Below are 6,724 nucleotides of genomic sequence, written 5' to 3'. Positions count from 1 at the left end.
CTCAAACTCATGTCCTTTGAGTCAGCGATGTTATCCAACCATCTCATCCTCTGTCATCCCTTCTCCTTCTGCCTTCAATCTTTCCCAAAACAAGGGTCTTTTCTAATAAGTCAGCTCTACACATCAGGTGGCCAAAGTATTGGAGCTTCAGCTTCATCATCAGTCCTTCCAATGAATATTCAGGATTGATTTCTTTTAGGATTGACTGGTTTGATCTCCTTGCAGTTCAAGGGACCCTCAAGAGTCTACTCCAATACCACAGTTTGAAAGTATCAATTCTTTGGCGCTTAGCCCTTTTTAATGGTTCAGCTCTCACATCCATACATGACTACTGGAAAAACCATAGCTTTGACTATATGGAGCTTTGTCAGCAAAGTTTCTGCTCTTTAATATGCTATTTAGGTTTGTCATAAGTTTTCTTCCAAGGGCTGTCTTTTAATTTCATCACTGCAGTCACTGTCTGCAGTGATTCTGAAGCCCAAGAAAATGAAGAGAAAATAATGAGAACCATGGAGAGCCCAATTGGAAGGATGGGTATTACAGGTCCTGAAGAAACTCTCCTTTCCCACAGAGATGGAGCAAGGAGCAAGGAGCAAGTCCTGCTTTAAAGTCATGGGACCTGTATGGTCATACCACACTTGATTTAATGCTTTGTTGTTGCCATTCTGAAATTTTTAAACTGCTATTTATTATTATTCTTTCTTTTTGCCTGAGCTGTGCAGCATGTGGGATTTTCTTTCCCTGATCAGGGATCTAACTCATATCCTCTGCATTGGAAATGGAATCTTAACAGCTTCCATTAGACTGCCAGGGAAGTCCCCATTCTGAAAGTTTTAATCATTTTATCTTTGGACTTGGATTTTGCAAGTCACACTGATGGAACAAGGGAACTTGTATGAGCAGAGGAGAGAGGTATAATATGAGTTTCTACTCTCTCTTGCTATTCTGTTTGCATAAAACATTCTGGATGTCCCATGAGCACAGAGCTCCCACAGATTCTGTGATGCCTGGGAACCCAGCAAGACCAAGGCAAGAATAAGGTAATTGAGTTCCACCTATTGGAAGGGGAGGGAGAGACAGGGCACTCACAGTCTTGAGAGGCCCTGCTGCGTGAAGCAGAACTTGATTTGAATGCAGAAAGAAAGAAATGGTGCTCTAGATATCTAGATATAGAGCAATGGTGCTCCCTGTCTTTATCTATATGTGCATATAGATATCTGTGAAGAAAAATGTTTGCTTGGCGACGGCTGGCTCAATCAATGGACGGACAGTTGGACATACATATTGCAAAGGGAAAGAATAGAGTCTGTGAATATATATATACACACACACATACATATATTGTTACTGTTCAGTCACTCAGTCATGTCCAACTATTTGATACCCCATGGACTGCAGCACACCAGGCTTCCCTGTCCTTCACCATCTCCTGGAGCTTGCTCAAACTCATGTCCATCAATTAGTGATACAATCCAACCATCTCATCCTCTGTTGTTCCCTTCTCCTCCTGCCTTCAATCTTGCCCATCATTAGGGTGTTTTCCAATGAGTTGACTCTTCACATCAGGTGACCAGAGTATTGGAGCTTCAGGTTTAGCATCAGTTCTTCCAGGGAATATTCAGAGTTGATTTCCTTTAGGATTGACTGGTTTGATCTCCTTGCAATCCAAGGGATTTTCAAGAGTCTTTTCCAGCACCAATTCCAAATCATCAGTTCTTCAGTACTCGGCCTTTTTTCATGGTGCTTTAGATGTAAATGTAATTTAAACATTGAGTAAAGAACCCTATGGATCCTTTCTTATTCATGTTACTTCCCTGAATTAGCTAACCACTATCGTGGAAAGCTATGACAGAGAAGGAAAGGGCAGAATGGCAACCCACAGTTTCTTTTCAAGTGTTTGCTTATTCACCGGTAAACTAAAGGTAGAGAGTCGGGAGAATGTGTGTGCATCGACACAGGAAATAAAAGCAGTTGAGCTAGTTTTATGCAGTGTTTCTACTGTTTTATTTAGTAAGCACAAAATCTGTATGTATCTTTGAGCTACAAAATACAAACTGTGTAATTTCACTGTTCTCCATACACATTTAATGCTCTCAAATTTGTATTTAAAATGGACAATGCACAATAAAAAGATGAATGGTAAAATTGATGATAAGAATCTAAAACTTTTTTATTTACTTAGAATGATATTAAATAGCAAATTAAAAATACTGTTAAGTTGAAAGAATGAGTCAGAAAGCATAAAACTTCCTATTTTAAAAATGATCTCTTTCACCCCTAACTTGCTTCTAGCCCCAGTCAGCAAGCGATATCTCAAGGGGCTTTTCTGCAAGGGGACAAGTCTTTCAACACATTTTTAACATACAGAGTTGTATACTTGCTCCATCTGGTATCATTTCCCTGTGATATTAAGATTTGCTTATTAATCAAACCTCTCAGTGGAACAGCCACTCATTGCTTGAGAGGAGATTGTTTTCTGCTCCCTACAGGCTCAAGCCAAGGCTTATCCAGACCAGAACAGCCTGGCAACCGTGAGTTGGACATGTGGCTTTAAAGTTTAACTTTACACAAACAGTGCATGCAGCCCAGGGCAAGGTCCATAAAGACAGGTCCTGACAGCCTTCCCTTTTAGTGCCTTGATGGCTCTGGGTCATCGAGGCCTTTAAGTTTTGGTTTCTACAGGAGGGATTTCGGAGAGAGTGCTGCTTCTCTTGGCCCTGTGGCTTGTAGCCAGTTGGGTAACTGAAATTATTTACTCTTCATGCTCTCCAAGCATGAAGCCCTGAGGAGGGAAATAGAAGAGGCAGAAAGTACCTTTCACCTGAAAGTTTGCATGACAGTTTGCATGAAAGCCTGGGACTTGATGTCAGAAGCTCTGTTCGTCTCAGCTGTGACTTTGGGCAAGGCTCTCTTTCTGTCTATGCCTCAGATTCCTGATTTGCAAGGTGAGAGCAATGATACTGATCCTGGCTGTTTCTTGAAGTTGTTGTGAAAAGTAAAATGGGATAATTTTATCAGAAAGTTATTTTTAACAGCAAAAGCACAACCAAAGTTATAAAAGCATTAAGGATGAAGGGTTCCAGAAAACAGCTTCAAATTAATGTCTTCAATGAACTCAACCAATGTTTATCAAGTTCCCACCATGCTAGGTTCCATTCTAAGTGATGGAGATACATCAGTGAACAAACACTTTTTGTGGAGAATTTGTAGTTTGTTATCCAAAGATAATAACTGTGCAAAAGAGGAAGAGTGGAATTGCAATTTTAAATCAGATCATGTGGCAGTTTGCAATAATTATGAGCACTGACAAATCAGGCTGTCCTGGGTCCGCATCCCCTTGCAATGGACTCTGCCGTTCCTGACTTGCTCATCAGGAGCCCATGCCCTAAGGAGTCGGGAAGCTTCCACTCTTGCCTTTTTGAAATCTTCATGCTGTCGTGTGAGGAAGCCTGGACTAGACCATAAAAGAATAAGATCCTCCATGAAGAGCGAAACCCTGCCTTCAGCAGCACTGAGCCCCAGCTGCACGGGTGAGGCAATTTATATGTTCTGGTCCTATTTGAGCTGCCAGATGATTGCACCTCAGGATTATCCTGATGAACCCAGCTGATCTACACAGTTGAGAGAAATAACAAATCAGTGTTTTTACGAGGAGGCCAGAGAAAGGAGACACTTCTCAGAGAAAGCATCTCTGAGATTAGGTGAAATGTACATAGGAAGAAAAGAAGGAAGAAGCTGTTATGGCCTGAATGTATGTGTCCTCCCCAAATCCCTATGTTGAGGCCCTAACCCTTGTGTGGCTGTACTCAAAGATGGGACCTTTCAGGGCGTATCTGAGGTTAAACCAGGTCATGAGGTTGCATGGAGGAAAGGCCATGCGTGGACATAGCAAGAAGATGGTTGTCTGCGAGCCAGGCAGAGAGTTCTCACCAGAAATCAAATCGGCTCAAATCTTGATGTGTGCTTCTGTCTTCCAGGCCTGTCAGAAAATAAATGTCTGTTGTTTAAACTGTCCTGTCTGGGGTATTCTGTCATGGTAACCCGAGTAGACTAAGACAGAAGCCAGGCAGGTATCTGGGGGAGAGCAGGGCCACAGAAGGAACGGCTGGTGCAAAGGCCCTGATGTGACGGCCCGCTCAAGTGTTGATGCTGAGCACAGGAAATGGGCAGAGCCAGTGGACATGAGATCAGAGAGCAAGGCGTGCAAATCAGCAGACCATTGCAAAGCTTGGCCTTTTACCCTTGGTTAAAAGGAAAGTCTGTGCAGTTTTTTTGGGGGGGTGTGATATGTTTTCAAAGGACATGCATTTCTGAAATATTTGACTTTTATGTAATGATGAACACATGCTACTTTTGTAATCAGAAAAAAAAAGACATTAGAACACTTAGAAGGCTACAGAAGAATAAACAAACAAGTACGAGCTATGTCCTTTAATGCCAACTTATGGGTACAGAGGAAAGAGGGGAGGGAGAAAGAGGAAGAAAATGGTAGGAGGAGAGATTGCAGCTGATTAAAATGCTTGTCTTGCTGTACCACTGCCCTTGGATTCTCTGAGGACCTGTGTGTTCTTTGTCTTCCCACTGGCAATTGCTGCCTGGCAAGAGATGGGGGCAGAAGGTGGGGCAAGAAGAGAAAACAAAGCCTGGGTTGAATTTTTCTTGAGAGGAATCAAGTACATCTGATTATCCCAGCATTGCGCATACTGCCCAGCCTATGGGGTAGGAGCGAGGTTATTTCTTGAAGAAATGAATGAACAAACCTGAGAAGACTCCCTAAATTATTCCCCATTCTCCCCCCTTCTTTGTTGGTAAAACTGAATTATAAAAGGGATCTTTAAAACAAAGAATGGATGTAGTGGAGGGTTGATCTTTAACATAATAAAACAATATATAAGTCCTGTATACTTCATGACTGTTTCTGGTTTTAAAAATGTAATAAATTGGGCTGAACTTTCAGGATCTCAGAGGTTCTCAGATAACTCTTTACATTAAATCATTTATTTCTAAGTGTGGATTGAGACTGGTAGTGTTAAAAGTACAGTCATCAAATATAAAAATAAGTTACACACATACATATGTTGAAATGAATTCTTTAAAGGAAGCAATGACCAGCTATTTGTGATCACAGAGATGATTTTTTCACCCTCTTGAATACATTAGAAAAGGTTGAATAGTTTCAGCCCCAGTGACCAGTCTTAGGTACAAGTTTTAAATTAATGAAAAGAAATACAAAATACTGATCAGCTTAGTGAAGGGTGACAGAATATGCCATCCCCAAATATGCTACTTTGGCCTGAGGATTATTTTGAGCTAAAGGAAACTGAGAAGAAGCAAATACAAGAAAAGTTCTCTGTCCACCCCTATTTGCCTAAAAGCGAGACTACACTTACAAAGGTTCCCTGTCCCTCCTCTCTACTGATAAGGACAGAAGTTAATCCCTGGGGACAACTCTAGACCTCTACCAGCTCAGAGATAGCACCAGATGATCCACACAAGTCTGGCCTAACCTAGCCCTTCTGTCATGGGCTTCCCAGGTGGTTCAGTGGTAAAGAATCTGCCTGCCAATGCAGGGAGATTCGGGTTTGATCCCTGGGTGGGGAAGATCCCCTGGAGGAGGAAACGGCAACCCACTCCAGTATTCTTGCTGGGATAATCCCATGGACAGAGGAGCCTGGTGGGCTAGAGTCCATGGGGTTCCAAAGAGTTGGACATGACTAAGTACGCACGCAGTAGCACACTCGCCCTTATTTATCATTAGATTCCCCATATATTTGCCTTCCCACAATTTGCCACCTTAGGAGCTCAAAGTCTTTTTCCATTGTCCAAGACTGTCGCCTCTCTAAAACTTTATTGTTCTTTTGTTAAAATGCTATATAAGCCCAAGCTCTAACCACTCCTTTGAATTACTCATCTTTAGGTGTATCCATGATGCACTTATTAATAAACTTCTGTTTGATTATCTCTTGTTGATATCTTTTCTCAGTCTGATTTACAGGGCCCTGCCAATGAACTTAAGATAAGTAGAGGGAAAAAACATTTTTTCCTCCCTTATGCTGCTGCTGCTGCTGCTGCTAAGTCGCTTCAGTTGTGTCCCACTCTGTGCAACCCCATAGACGGCAGCCTACCAGGCTCCCCTGTCCCTGGGATTCTCCAGGCAAGAACACTGGAGTGAGTTGCCATTTCCTTCTCCAATGCATGAAAGTGAAAAGTGAAAGTGAAGTTGCTCAGTTGTGTCTGACTCCTAGCAACCACATGGACTGCAGCCTACCAGGCTCCTCCGTCCATGGGATTTTCCAGGGAAGAGTACTGGAGTGGGGTGCCATTGCCTTCTCCGTTCCTCCCTTATACCAGCAACCAATTCCACATCCCCTGTACACATAAAATAGTCAATATGCCTTACAAGGACCCAACAAATTAGCCCAAGACAGAGTTCCTTGCAGCTGTTCTTTGGAAGTCAGTCTTCAGGCCTTTGGCCAGATGGGTCATTGGGTCTGACCCAAGTTTAGAGAACTACTTAGAAACATTCATAACTAACCAAAGAGGGTTCTTATTAATACAAAGTCTGGTTCCTCTGACTTGCTAAGTAAAATAAACAGATTAATAAATGTATGAAAAGCTTCTTGTGAGACATAAAGTCCCCAGTGACTTGTCTTTGTTGGCTTTTGAAAGGAGAGAAAGGCATGATTAGTTCCTACTTGGGAAGTGTCCACTTCCTGAACTCTAG

Source organism: Ovis aries, chromosome 1 (genome assembly GCF_016772045.2).
Source record: "Ovis aries strain OAR_USU_Benz2616 breed Rambouillet chromosome 1, ARS-UI_Ramb_v3.0, whole genome shotgun sequence".
NCBI lineage: Eukaryota > Metazoa > Chordata > Mammalia > Artiodactyla > Bovidae > Ovis > Ovis aries.
Note: the sequence above shows the minus strand (reverse complement) of the source record.